The 15,585-nt window shown below is 47.1% G+C and overlaps 1 protein-coding gene and 1 pseudogene across 1 annotated transcript in view; both read left to right on the forward strand.

The window, feature by feature from the left end:
• Positions 1 to 15,585, forward strand: part of LOC126467915 (synaptic vesicular amine transporter) — an 805,596-nt gene that overhangs the window by 126,983 nt on the left and 663,028 nt on the right. The window lies entirely within an intron of this gene.
• Positions 8,388 to 8,505, forward strand: LOC126427609 (5S ribosomal RNA; annotated as a pseudogene).

The following is a 15,585-nucleotide window of genomic DNA, read 5'->3' on the forward strand; positions in this document are numbered from 1 at the left end:
TAAACAACAGCCAATCAACGACAAGCGTGTGCAGGTGTGTGCATTTGAATTAATTTCCCTAGCCAAAGAGCGCAGTTACTAATTAAATTAGCTGAAGGTAATGATTTCCTCTGAGAGTCAAGGCCAGACAAACTAAACTTTCCCATTCATGGTGTTAATGTTCGATGTCAATTTTGTGTGATGTTTACTGGTTATAGCTTAATTAATAAATCATCTAAGATAATGGTACCATACTTCCACTAATTTGTTGAGATAGCGAGCTATACTGCAGAGATGACACACACAGTTAGGAAATTGTTCCAGGCTATTATGCCGCGGTCGAATGGATTTCATATTTCAACCCAACATATCGTTCTCATTCTTGAAGGACATTTTCAAAGGAGATCCGATTCACACCCTGGCTCATTGCTGACTGCTACAAATATCCGTTTATGCGTGCTTCTGCACGGTGGCATGACGTCACATGTTTTGAATAGGACCGAACATGCTTCCGCGGGGAACACCATTCTCTTACGCACTTTAATCAAAGTCTGCGCTGAGACCATACTTGTAGACTGCTGCAATCATGAGAGACTATCTTCTGACTAAAGAGCACGACAACAGCAACAACAAAAACGGGTCAATCCTATAATAATGAGTTATATGGTTCTCCAGAGTGTCTGTATGAAACCCAACACGCTTCTGCGTGGAACATCTTTTTCCTATACACTTTTAATCAAAGACTGTGCTGACACGGTACTTGTAGACGGCTGCAATCATGAGGGACTGTCTTCGGACTAAAGACGACAACAGCAACAGAGAAAAAAGCCTAGGTGTCTGTATAGGATCCAAGATGGGTCCGCGTGAAACACCTTTCTCTTACACTCTTTTAAACAAAGTCTGCGCTGACACCATATCTGTACATGTCCGCAATCATGGGAGACTGTCTTCTGACTAAAGTGCACAACAACAAAACAGGCCAGTGCTCCCATAACGAGTTATATGCTTCTCCAGAGCGTCTGTATAGGATCCAACATGCTCCCACGTGAAACATGTCTCTCCTACGTACTTTTAATGGAAGTCTGTTCTGACACCGGACGGCCACTGTGGCCGAGCGGTTCTAGGAGCTTCAGTCCGAAACCGCGCTGCTGCTACGGTCTCAGGTTCGAATCCTGCCTCTGGCATGGATGTGTGTGATGTCCTTAGGTTAGTTAGGTTTAAGTAGTTTTAAGTCTAGGGGACTGATGACCTCAGATGTTAAGTCACATAGTGCTTAGAGGCATTTGAACCATTCTGATACCGTATTTTTAGATGGCAGCAATCATGAGAGACTGTCTTCTGACTAAAGACCACAACAACAAAAATAGGCCAGTACCCCAATAACGAGTTATATGATTCTCAGAGCATCTCTACAGGTAACATGCGTCCACGAAGAACACCTTTCTCTAATTTACTTTTAATCAATTCTGTTCTGATATCATACTTGTAGATGGCTACAGTCTTGAGAAACCGTCTTCTGACTGAAGGTCACAACAACAAAAACAGGCCAGTCCTCTACTAATGAGTTATATGATTCTCCAGAGTGTCTGTATTGGACCCAACATGCTTCTGCGTGGAACATATTTTCCCTACGCACTTTTAATCAAAGAGTGTTCAAAATGGTTCAAATGGCTCTGAGCACTATGGGACTTAACATCTATGGTCATCAGTCCCCTAGGACTTAGAACTACTTAAACCTAACTAACCTAAGGACATCACACAACACCCAGCCATCACGAGGCAGAGAAAATCCCTGACCCCGCCGGGAATCGAACCCGGGAATTAAAGAGTGTCCTGACACCGTATTTGTAGATGTCCGCAATCAAGAGAGACTGTCTTCTGACTAAAGTGCACAACAACAGCAACAACAAAAACAGGCCAGTGTTCCAATAACGAGTTATATGCTTCTCCAGAGCGTCTGTATAAGCTCCAACATGCTCCTACGTGAAACACGTCCCTCCTACGAACTTTTAATGGAAGTGTGCTCTGACACCGTATTTTTAGATGGCAGCAATAATGAGACTGTCTTCTGACTAAAGGTCACAGCAACAAAAACAGGCCAGTGTTCCAATAACGAGTTACACGATCCTACAGAGTGTCTGGTATAGGACCCAACATGCTTCTGTGTGGAACACTTTTCTTCTACGCACTTTTAATCAAAGTCTGTTTCTGAGTCCATATTTGTAGATGGCTGAAATCACGATAGACTGTCTTCGGACTAAAGACCACAACAACAAAAACAGTCCATGCCTCTAATAACGAGTTACCGGGTGATCAAAAAGTCAGTATAAATTTGAAAACTGAATAAATCACGTAATAATGTAGATAGAGAGATACAAATTGACCCACATGCTTGGCATGACATGGGGTTTTATTAGAACCAAAAAAATACAAAAGTTCAAAATATGTCCGACAGATGGCGCTGCAACTGATCAGAATAGCAATAATTAGCATAACAAAGTAAGACAAAGCAAAGATGATGTTCTTTACAGGAAATGCTCAATATGTCCACCATCTTTCCTCAACAATAGCTGTAGTCGAGGAATAATGTTGTGAACAGCACTGTAAAGCATGTCCGGAGTTATGATGAGGCATTGGCGTCGGATGTTGTCTTTCAGCATTCCTAGAGATGTCGGTCGGTCACGATACACTTGCGACTTCAGGTAACCCCAAAGCCAATAACCGCACGGACTGACGTCTGGGGACCTGGGAGGCCAAGCACGACGAAAGTGGCGGCTGAGTACACGATCATCACCAAACGACGCGTGCAAGAGATCTTTCACGCGTCTAGCAATATGGGGTGGAGCGCCATCCTGCATAAACATCGTACGTTCCAGCAGGTGTTTATCAGCCAGGCTGGAGATGATGCGATTCTGTTACATATCGGCGTACCTCTCACCCGTCATGGTAGCAGTTTCAAAACCAGAATCACGCATTTCCTCGAAGAAAAAAGGCCCAATAACGGTATATGTGGTAAATCCAACCCTTACTGTGACTTTCTCGTCGTTCAATGGAGTTTCTACGACAGTTCTAGGATTTTCGGTAGCCCAAATTCTGCAGTTGTGGGCGTTGACAGACCCTCGGAGCGTGAAATGAGCTTCGTCGGTCCACAACACGTTACTCAACCAATCGTCGTCTTCCGCCATCTTTTGAAACGCCCACACCGCGTATTCCCTCCGCTTCACTAAATCGCCAGGTAACAGTTCATGATGCCGATGGATTTTGTACGGATAGCACCGGATGGTACGCCTCAGTGCCAACCAAACAGTAGTGTATGGAATGTCGGTGCGACGTGCGACTGCGCGAGCGCTGACTTCCCCGTGCATTGACGAACCCGCTACAGTGTCTATTTCTCCCTGAACTGTCTCAGCAGCATTACGCCTTGTGCTCGGTCACCCACTACGGGGTCTCTCGTCTAAATAACCCGTGGCCTCGAACTTCGAAATCATTCTCGCCACAGCTGCATTTGTTAACGGACCTTTACCCGTTCGAATCCGCTTCCTATGGCGATAGGATCGTAACGCTGCTCTATCACATTCCCCATTCTGATAATACAGCTTCACTAAAAGCGCCTTTTCAGGTAACGTCAACATGCTGTGACTGCTGGCGCATCTGATTCTCTCTGTCATTACAGCTCCTTTTATACACGATTCTCATGCGCAGTCACTGACGTTTGGCTGTCCAGCGCCATCTGTCGGACACTTTGTGAACATTTTTTTTTGGTTCTCATAAAACCCCATGTCATTCCAAGCATGTGTGTCAATTGTTACCTCTCTATCTACATTATTCCGTGGTTTATTGAGTTTTCAAATTTATACTGACTTTTTGATCACCCGGTATATGATCCTCCAGAGTGTTTGTGTAGTACACGGCATGCTTCCACGTGGAACACCTTTCTCCTACGCATTTTTAATCAAAATCTGTGCTGCTACCGTATTTGTACACTGCTACAATGATGAGAGAGGACTTTCCCTGGACCCCGGCGCATCGCGCTTTGAATAGTTAATCAGCGCGCGGCAGTAGCAGCGACCAGGCAGGCAGCGTCTCGAGCCAACTTGGGTAAACTGTGACAGGGCGGACGGCCGGCTCAACTCGCAGTCGGAGCAGGTGAGGGGCTGCCAGCCGGCGGCCGGCGGCAGCTGCCTAACCGAGTTACCCTGGGGCGGGCGCGTCTGCAGCTGGACCACCTGGATGGGGCGGGGGCGGAGGCGGAGGCGGGGGCGGCCGACTTAAAACTAATTAGTCGCGGCCCCACCCCGCCAGAATAAACGCGCTGCTAATTGCTCGTCTCGCTACTTGATAACCTTAATTAAGCAATATTCCTCGCATGTGAGGGGCGCAGCTTGGCCGCGCTCATTTACCCGCTGAGATACAGTTTTAATTATCTGCTCTCAGCACCGGCGCCGAGTTGTCTCGCCTTCCAGAAACAATCGCAAGCGAATTTGTTTGCTTAACAGTTGCGTTTTCTCCCGAGTGAGCGCAAGTTGGTGTGCGATTGTGGAAAGTGGTTTGAGCTTCGAAACTGAATTTATTTTCCCTCAAGGCTTAATTAAAATGAGGAATCACAGGTCTCTAGATACATTCCCACATGATGAATTCTTACGTTGAGACTGCAGCTGTCTATGGTTTGGGGGAAGAAGATCCACCGAAATGCTACAGTTTTTATGCTTTGAACGTTATTCGTATGCCGGTTCCGGAAATTTGTAATTCGATTACTGCTATTGTATAAAAAAGGAAAAATTTCTTATGTCAATGATAAAAGGTAAAAAATATATACGCCAGATCCTGAAATGAATTTCACCAGCGATACGTAATGATATAATTTAGATTTTGAACTCGTCGCAGTTAAAATATTAAGAATATTAAAACCGATACTACTGCAAATACCTGTTATGTTTGGATGTGGATTATATCTTGTGGCACGTCGATACAGCAGAAGGTTGTGCACATGGTGCAGATGTACATCTACATCTACATTTATACTTCGCAAGCCACCCAACGGTGAGTGGCGGAGGGCACTTTACGTGCCACTGTCATTACCTCCCTTTCCTGTTCCAGTCGCGTATGGTTCGCGGGAAGAACGATTGCCGGAAAGCCTCCGTGCGCGCTCAAATCCCTCTAATTTTACATTCGTGATCTCCTCGGGAGGTATAAGTAGGGGGAAGCAATATATTCGATACCTCATCCAGAAACGCACTCTCTCGAAACCTGGACAGCAAGCTACACCGCGATGCAGAACGCCACTCTTGCAAAGTCTGCCACTTAAGTTTGCTAAACATCTCCATAACGCTATCACGCATACCAAATAACCCTGTGACGAAACGCGCCGCTCTTCTTTGGATCTTCTCTATCTCCTCCGTCAACCCGACCTTGTACGGATCCCACACTGATGAGCAATACTCAAGCATGTGTATTGTGGAATGCACTGGGTTTGATTAACATTATCCGAAAGATCAGTGCATTTAAGGGTGAGTGTATAGGAACCAGTCTACAGAAACGCATTACAATAGAACATTATTTTTGCTAGCGTAATTATAACATACATAGACTCATTTTACCCTATGTCATTAGGGCTTTGCTTCATCAGTCATAAAGATTTTAAGTGGCTAGTACAGAAGACACACATTTTGAAGGGCGACAGTTCAAATCTGCGTCCGACCATCCAGATTAAGTTTCCCGTAATTTTTCTAAATCGCTGCTGTGAAATGACGGAATGTCTCGTTTGAAAGCGCACGCCCGATTTCCTTTCTTGTCCTTAAATAAATCCGAGCTTGTGTTCCACGTTTCTAATGACCTCGTTGTCGACGGTACGTTAAACTCTAATCTTCCTTCCTTCATAAAAGTTTCACACGCCTAATATGAAATATTTAACACAGTAAATCATTTGTAATCGGAAGTTTGAAATTGTTCTGTACACGAGAGTTTGATTCTTTAAAAAATAGGGGTCGCGATCGTACTAATAGCGTTGCCGTGCGTCTGGCTATCTATAGACGGACAGGGTGGCGTCCGGCCAAAAATATAGAAATTCGACTCTTTTAGGCTTTTTTGCGGTGAAGTAGAAAACGCACAACTGAAGCAGTTTCCCAGCTAATGACGGACGTGCGTGATAATTTTGCTTTACGCAGCACTGGGCTGTCGTATGCAAATAGCGCCTTGCACTTAGCCACTCATACAAGCAATGTGGCCAGCGTACTCATATTATGGTCTTATGGTAGGACATATGAAGATAGCTTGATAATGGACTAAGATCCGAAACTGCTCACAATGTAAATAAGATTTTACAGCATGCGCCCTACGTTTTCCGTTTTAAATTTTACAGGCATTGTCATAAATATTAAAAATTCGAAAGCACAAATTTTCAGACACTATCTGTACAAGGTTAGGAATCTGGATGGGGCTAGGAGAACTTTCTCGCCGTTATCCTGTAAGTTGGTAAGCGTGCTACAACAACGTGCAGAAGAATGGCCTGTAGGTGGCAGCATAGTGCAGATGCACACATACCGTTGTAGTAACAGTATGAAGATGGCCGTCCCACTTGCGACTTGCACCAGGGAAGAACAGCGATCTGTTATTCGGTTTTTACGTAGTGAAGGTGTGAAACCTATTGAAATTCATCGCCGAATGAAGGTTCAGTATGGTGATGCATGTTTGTCACAGAAGCAGGTATACAAATGGAGTCTTCAGTGGAAGATGCTCCTCGCCCAGGTCTGGCACAACGAGTTGTGACACCACAGAATATTGCAGCAGTTGAAGCCATAGCGAAGGAAAACCGCCGAGTGACACTGAATGACATTGCAGCATGTTTACAGATTAGTCATGGATCAGCACACCACATTGTGCATGATGTGCTCCAGTTTCACAAAGTGTCTGCAATATGGGTGCCACGGCAGCTGACTCCTGAAATGAGAGAACGTCGTGTTGATGCTTGTGAAGAACTTCTTCGGCGCTTTGAAGGAGAAGGTGATGCCTTCCTTGCAAGAATCGTTACTGGGGACGAAACCTGGGTTCACTTCCACCAACCGGAAACGAAGAGAGCGAGCAAGGAATGGCGCCATTCCTCATCACCAAAACCAAAGGTTTCGAACAGAGCCATCAGTAGGGAAGGTTATGCTGACTCTCTTTTGGGAAGAAAAAAGAGTCATTTTGGAGCATTGCATGCCTAGAGGGACCACTCTCACCAGTGGATCATACACAGATCTCATAAAAAATCATCTGCGGCCTGCAGTCAAATCAAAGCGACGTGGATTGCTGTCAGCAGGTGTCCTTTTGCAACATGACAATGCAAGGCCCCACACTGCCCGTACAACAGATGCAACAATCCCAGATCTGCATTTTGAGTGTCTTCCTCGTCCACCATACTCACCAGACCTCGCCCCAAGTGATTTCCATATGTTTGGACCATTCAAAGACGCAATGGGAGGAAATAAGTTCCGTTCTGATGAAGAGTTACGTCACGCGGTGCATGAGTGGTTGCCCGGACTACCAAAAGAATTTTTTTCTAAAGAAATTTATGCACTTTGTAAGCGCTGGAGGACTTGCATTGAGCGTGGGGGCGATTATGTTGAAAAGTGATACAACTTGTACCACTTCTGCACAATAAATAATATTTAAAAAAAAATTAACCTTTTCATTTGCCTCACCCTCGTAATTCATTATTATTAAACGATTGAAAATATCCCTTTGACTCCGAATCTATTTCAGTTACGTCGACCCACTTTTAGATGAAAATGTCCGCTTATATGTAACGACGAGTCTGCCTTTTCAATTTTCGGACCCGGCAATCCTAGTTTCTGGTACATATCTAGCGCCGGACACCCATCTCTTCGTAGTACTTAATTCCCAGCTGCCGCTGACGCGCCCGCTCCAGTTTTCTGATGCCGAATAGGCGAAACGGCCCCTGGGAATGAGGGCCGGCGAAGTTGGCGATATTTATGTAGAAGTGGAGCAGCGGCGAGCGTCGCCCATGCGCGGTCAGGCGCGTCCCGGCAAGTTGAGGGCGGCTCTGCTCCGGCGGCTGGAGGCGGCTTTGTGGGCCGGCGTGATCAAAGACGCGCTCCTAATGGAGACTGTCAGGGCCAGGCGGCGCCGCCGAGCCCTTCTTCCCACCCAGCCGCGCCGCAGCCGGCCCGCTTCCGCCGCCTTCTGTACTTGGGCCCGCAGCTTTTGTGGCCGCCCTATCAGTTCTGTCTGGCGCGAAGCGGCGATCTGCAGCGGCTGCCTGGGCCCAAAGTGGGCGCGCCCGCTCTTCTCTGCCGCCAGTTGCTATGGAGACCATCTTTCGCACGACTACTCTACCGAGGCAAACCTAACAAGTACGAGGGACGTAACACACATTCGTGGTCAATAACAAACTACTGAACGTGTCCTGGGGCAACGGCCTTGCCGCAGTGGCTACACCGGTTCCCGTCAGATCACCGAAGTTAAGCGCTGTCGGGCGTGGCCGACACTTGGATGGGTGACCATCCGGGCCGCCATGTACTGTTGCCATTTTTCGGGGTGCACTCAGCCTCGTGATGCCAGTTGAGGAGCTACTCGACCGAATAGTAGCGGCTCCGGTCAAAGAAAACCATCGTAACGACCGGGAGAGCTGTGTGCTGACCACACGCCCCTCCTATCCGCATCCTCAACTGAGGATGACACGGCGCTCGGATGGTCCCGATGGGCCACATGTGGCCTGAAGACGGAGTGCTGCTGCTGCTGAACGTGTCCTAGTACCCTAATCCCATACCGCCTGTGCGTGGATAGGTCGACTCGTAAGTTGGAATCCGCCGTTTTTTCTCAAAGCAAATTGGATTTATTCATGTTCTTTTTTTTTCAAAAAAGAAAAAAATTTTATCTACAATATATTATAATTATACAAATATAACCCACCACCATAGTGATTAGTGGGTCCTAAGTGATGAAATGTTGTTATTGCAGCTAATTACATTTTATCTTGTAAATTACAGAAAGTATAGACAGAACAGGTTAATGGGCAAACTTAAGATCTATGTTAAGTTATACACACTACTACCTACTTGTAAGTAATCTCAATTGCCTGCAGCGTCACAGGTGTGTCAGTGTGGATATAAACCTACTGCAATGGCTTGCTGATTGAGCTAATCCCGATGAGCGTGCCCCTGACACTAGGCATGTCAAAATTACTAATCGCTGCAGGTTCGTATTTCGGTATCTGTTTCTAAATCCTACTAACTACTAACTAACCTACGTCAAGTCCGGTGCATGTCATCATTGTGAAGTTAATGTACCCTACTCCCCCTAGCCCGGCACGTGGCGGATTCCAACTTACGAGACGACCTATCCACGCACAGGCGGTATAGGATTAGGGTACTAGGACACGTTCAGTGGTTTGTTATTGTTCACGAATGTCCCTCAGGTATGCTATCAGAACTTTACGTTATACCTCGTTAGCCAGATTTCTCAAGGTTGCGAAAGTCTTATCGTGTCTCAGCAAGTCGTATGTGTCTTTGTTTGGTAGTTGTTGTCGTAATGTAGCTGCTACATCATCGAAAAGGGGGCACTCGTAAACAACATGGTCGGGAGTACCCTCTGATACGCCACAGACACACTCGGGCGTGGCACTCTTCCCAAACCGGCATATATATGTCGGATAGGGCCCATGACCAGTGAGAAAATGAATTAAACCCCGGGTTGGCTCAAAACACCTCATGCCTCAACTTTCGTTTACATTTGGTAAGAGTCGGAAAGTTCTTCTACCAGATTCGTCCATTTCTCGTAATTCCTGCCATAGATCTTCGCCCCTTTTCCTTATCTCACCCTTATCCCTAGCCCGAACTCCCAAAATGTTTTCTATTTTCATGTCATTACCTTTCGTAGCCCAATACCATGCCGCTTGCTCCCTAATTTTAAATCCCCATTACCACTAATAGCCCCCCCCCCCCCCCGGGAGATGTCCTATAAGCCCCCACAGATCTTAGCAACATGTTTCTCTTTACTCTTCTCACTGTCATGGCAGTAGACACCACCCTAGTGAGCCTGTGTGCCCAGACTCCCGAGCCGTAACCTACTATTATTCAGGTTTACAATACACCGTACCATTTTTCCACTCTCTTGGCTACAAGACCCTATTTTTCAGCACAATCTCCGTTCAGTGCGACGGCCTGTCGCGACCTCACTGGGAGGGCGTAGTTCCATCTACTGGTCGACGTCTTGCTGGATCAGTAACCTCCCCATCATCCACGTACTGCTTCTCGCGGAGTGCGTCCTTCATTGCGCCAAACGGATGGAAGTCGGAAGGTATGAGATCCGGGCTGTAATCTGGATCAGGAAGAGCAGCCAATGAAATTCTGTGAACTCTTCTCGGGTGCACAGATACGCCTCCAGTAGACGTCTCGCTACTACTGTGCAACACCCCCGCCAGCCTCTAAAATCATTTCAATTTGGCGAGGAACAAAGTCTCCGAGCATCTTCGTGTACCGTATCCCACGTCGATCTTAAGTCATCATTCATGATTAAATTCCGAAGAACTACCAAACTGCGCGGATATTGATTGCTACGTTTATCGCCTGTTCCAAATAGCCGCAGACGTTTTATAAGAGGCAGTCAAAAAGTCTGAGGGCATCGCTGCACCCTATATGTGAAATAGTGCGACTCCGGTGCGGGTATACACGTGCAAGCAGCGATATGTAGACAGGGGATCAATGTAACATTCGAATCTTTCCAACTTGTCTGCAGTAAATGAGGAAACATCAACTGTGGCGACGTTACTACCAAATGCAACCAAACAGAACCAACGTGTTGTTATTCTTTTCTTCCTTGCCGAAGGAAAAACACCAGTAGACGTCTACCGGAGAATGAAGAATGTATATGAGGCAGCTTGCCTTTAATATCACTGTTGTGAAATGGTGCGCCGAGTCCCGTGCTGAGCGCGATTCGACACAAGATGCCTGTCGATCTGGGGGGGGGGGGGGGGGGGGGGAGGGGGGGGGGCAGCCTCATCCAACTCAATGGGGAACACACGAACACCCGCCCTATAGTCCTGATCTCCCCATTCTATCACCACGCCATCGGTTCCGTAAAGAAAGGCCTTGGAGGGTCGCAGATTCCTGTGGGACGATAGCTTCAGTACTCACGGGTATTTTATCCAATTGACATACCGATACTGGATTGTACAGTCTTCGAACGGAAACTCTTTGATTGCCCCTAACGTATGGGGTAAAGATGGGGAGAATGGAAAAAAAATGTCGATCTCTTGGGTGACGATCAGTTTGGATTTAGGAAAGGAAAAGGCACCAAAAAGGCAGTTCCGACGTTTTATTGGACAAGGGAAGCAACACTTAACTAAAATCAAGATACTTCATGGGTTGGATCAAATGGCTCTGATCACTATGGGACTTAACTTCTGAGGTCATCAGTCCCCTAGACTTAGAAACTACTTAAACCTAACTAACCTAAGGACAATCACACACATCCATGCCCGAGGCAGGATTCGAACCTGCAACCGTAGCGGTCGCGCGGTTCCAGACTGTAGTGCCTAGAACCGCTCGGCCACTCCGGCCGGCTGCTTCATGGGATTCGGGAACTTAGAAAAAGCGTTTGGCCGTCTAAAATGTTCGAAATTCTCAGGAAAATATGTACCGTGCAAGGTATGATATTCAGTATGTAATAAAACCAACCGGGAACGATTAGAATGGAAGACCAAGAACGAACTGCTCCGATTAAAAAGGGTGTAAGACTGGGATGCACCCTTCCATACTTCTGTTCAGTCCGTACATAGAAGAAGCAATGGAGGAAAGAAAAGATACTCAGTTGTGGGATTAGAATTAAGGCTGAAAGAATATCAACGATAAGATTTGCTAACGACAGTGCTATCGTCAGTGAAAGTGGAGACGACTTACAGGACAAGGTGAATCGCACGCACAGTCTAATGAGAACGTAATATGATTTTAAACCGAAGAAAGATGAAAGTAATGAAGAGCAGCACAAACGAGACCAGCGAAAAACTTTACATTAACATGGATGAGCAAGAAGTAGATGAGGTGAAGGAATTATTCTAACTTGGAAGTAAAATAAAACATTCCAGACGAAAAAGGAGAACATAAAAAGCAGAATAGCATAGGCATAGAGGGTATTCGTGGCCAAAAGCGGTCTGCTAGCGTGAAATATTGGCCTTAAGGTTCTGAGAGAGTACGTTTCTCGTAAAGCCTTGTACGGAAGTCAACAAGCGACTGTGGGAAAACTGGAAAAAGAAGATGGTTCAAATGGCTCTGAGCACTATGGGACTTAACATCTGAGCTCATCAGTCCCCCAGACTTAGAACTACTGAAACCTAACTAACCTAAGGGCAGCACACACATCCATGCCCGAGGCAGAATTCGAACCTGAGACGTAGCAGCAGCGCGGTTCCAGACTGAAGCTCCCAGAACTGCTCGGCCACAACGGCCGGGGGAAAAGAAGAGATTCGAAGTATCTGAGATGCGGTCCTATAGAAGGATGTTGAAAATTTGATGGTCAGATAAGATAAGGAATTTGGAAATTCTGCGCAGAATCAGTAAGGAAAGGATCATACAACGACTCCTCGTACTGAGGACTGATCGAAGAATTTTTAAAAGAATAACTTTACTAACAAAATGAAACTCAGTTATAATGTCATTGGGTGAATATCCACACAACTACACTACTGGCCATTAAAACTGCTATAGCAAGAAGAAATGCAGATGATAAATAGGTATTCATTGGCCAAATATATTGTACTAAAACTGACATGTGATTACATTTTCACGCAATTTGGGTGCACAGATCCTGAGAAATCTGCACCCAGAACAACTACCTCTGGCCGTAATAACGCCCTTGATACGCCTAGACATTGAGTCAAACAGAGCTTGGATGGCGTGTACAGGTACAGCTGCCCATGCAGCTTCAACACGATACCACAGTTCATCAAGAGTAGTGACTGGCGTAATGTGACGAGCCAGTTGCTCGGCCACCATTGACCAGACGTTTTAAATTGGTGAGAGATCTAGGGAATGTGCTGACCAGGGCAGCAGTCGAATATTTTCTGTATCCAGAAAGGCCCGTACAGGACCTGCAACATGCGGTCGTGCATTATCCTGCTGAAATGTAGGGTTTCGCAAGGGTCGAATGAAGGGTAGAACCACGGGTCTGAAGTGTAACGTCCACTGTTCAAAGTGCCGTCAATGCGAACAAGAGGTGACCGAGACGTGTACCCAATGGCACCCCATACCATCACGCCGTGAAATACGCCAGTATGGTGATGACGAATACACGCTTCCAATGTGCGTTCACCGCGATGTCGCCAAACACAGTTGCGAACATCATGATGCTGTAAACAGAACCTGGATTCATCCAAAAAAATGACGTTTTGCCATTCGTGCACCCAGGTTCGTCGTTGAGTACACCATCGCAGGCGCTCCTGTCTGTGATGCATAGTCGAACTGTTCGTGCAGATGTTTGTTGTTTTGCAAACGTCCCCATCTGTTGACTCAGGGATCGAAACGTGGCTGCACGATCCGTTACAGCCAAGCGCATAAGATGCCTGTCATCTCGACTGCTAGTGATACGAGGCCGTTGGGATCCAGCACGGCGTTCCGTATTACCCTCCTGATCCCACCGAGTCCATATTCTGCTAACATTCATTGGGTCTCGACCAACGCGAGCAGAAATGTCGCGATACGATAAACCGCAATCGCGATAGGCTCCAATCTGGCCTTTATCAAAGTCGGAAACGTGATGTTACGCATTTCTCCTCCTTAGACGAGGAACCACAGCAATGTTTCACCAGGCAACGCCGGTCAACTGCTGCTTGTGTATGAGAAATCGGTTGGAAACTTTCCTCATGTCACCACGTTGTAAATGTCGCCACCGGCGCCAACCTTATGTGAATGCTCTGAAAAGCCAATCATTTGCATATCAAAGCACCTTTTTCCTGTCGGTTAAATTTCGCGTCTATAGCACGTCATCTACGTGGTGTAGGAATTTTAATGGCCAGTAGTGTACATACAACAGAAATATCTGTCCTGTGACGTCATTTGCGATGTGCCTACGCGACGAACTCCAGAGTCGTGGTAGATGAAGGCGTGAAGACCTGGGACGTTAGTGGGTCGGTATTGCCGGCGTGCGACGGGTGGTTTTTGCTGGTACAGTCCAATACGACATGGGCCGGTTCTGTCGGCGTGGAACGCTGAGGCAAACTGCTGGTACTGCCGACTTGCTGCGCTGGGACCGAACTGCTGATGCGGTTGGACGGAACTGCTTGTTGGTTGGTTGGTTGTTTGGGGAAGCAGACCAGACAGCGAGGTCATCGGTCTCATCGGATTAGGGAAGGATGGGGAAGGAAGTCAGCCGTGCCCTTTCAGAGGAACCATCCCGGCATTTGCCTGGAGTGATTTAGGGAAATCACGGAAAATCTAAATCAGGATGGCCGGACGCGGGATTGAACCGTCGTCCTCCCGAATGCGAGTCCAGTGTCTAACCACTGCGCCACCTCGCTCGGTGGAACTGCTTGTACAAACGACTTGAGCGTAGGGCGTAACGCATTTCACACTCTCCGACAGTGGCATAAATAGTCGGCACGGATGGATATCCGCGTGGCGCTGCGAGGCGATGTGAGCTGCAGCAGCGGAATGGCGCCCTGCTGACAGCGCTCTCTGCTGATACAAGTATGCTGCCTGCCGGCGAGGTTGGTGCTTCCAGGCACTGTGGAAGGCATCTGTAACTTCGTGCTAAAAAGCCCAGATCATACAAGGAAGTACACTACTGACCATTAAAACTGCTACACCACCAAGATGACGTGCCACAGACGCGAAATTTAACCGATAGGAACCAGATATTGTGATATGCAAATGATTAGCTTTTCAGAGCATTCACACAAGGTTGGCGCCGGTGGTGACACCTACAATATGCTGACGTGAGGAAAGTGTCCAACCGATTTCTCATACACAAACAGAATTGACCGCCGTTGCCCGGTGAAACGTTGTTGTGATGCCTCGTGTAAGGAGGAGAAATGCGTACCATTACGTTTCCGACTTTGATAAAGGTCGGATTGTAGCCTATCGCGATTGCGGTTTATCGTATAGCGACAATGCTGCTCGCATTGGTCGACATCCAATGACTGTTAGCAGAATATGGAATCGGTAATTTCAGGAGGGTAATACGGAACGCCGTGCTGGATCCAAACGGCCTCGTATCACTAGCAGTCGAGATGACAGGCATCTTATCCGCATGGCTGTAACGGATCGTGCAGCCACGTCTCGATCCCTGACTCAACAACTGGGTACGTTTGCAAGACAACAACCATCTGCACGAGCAGTTCGACGACGTTTGCAGCAGTAGGGGCTATCAGCTCGGAGACCACGGCTACGGTTACCCTTGACGCTGCATCACAGACAGGAGCGCCTGCGATGGAGTACTCAACGACGAACCTGGGTGCACGAAAGGCAAAACTTCATTTTTTGGGATGAATCCAGGTCCTGTTTACAGCATCGTCATGGTCGCATCCGTGTTTAGCGACATCGCGGTGATCGCACATTGGAAGGGTGTATTCGTCATCGCCATACTGGCGTATCTCACGGCGTGATGGTGTGGGGT

This window comes from Schistocerca serialis, chromosome 1 (genome assembly GCF_023864345.2).
Source record: "Schistocerca serialis cubense isolate TAMUIC-IGC-003099 chromosome 1, iqSchSeri2.2, whole genome shotgun sequence".
In the NCBI taxonomy this organism is placed as follows: Eukaryota; Metazoa; Arthropoda; class Insecta; order Orthoptera; family Acrididae; genus Schistocerca; species Schistocerca serialis.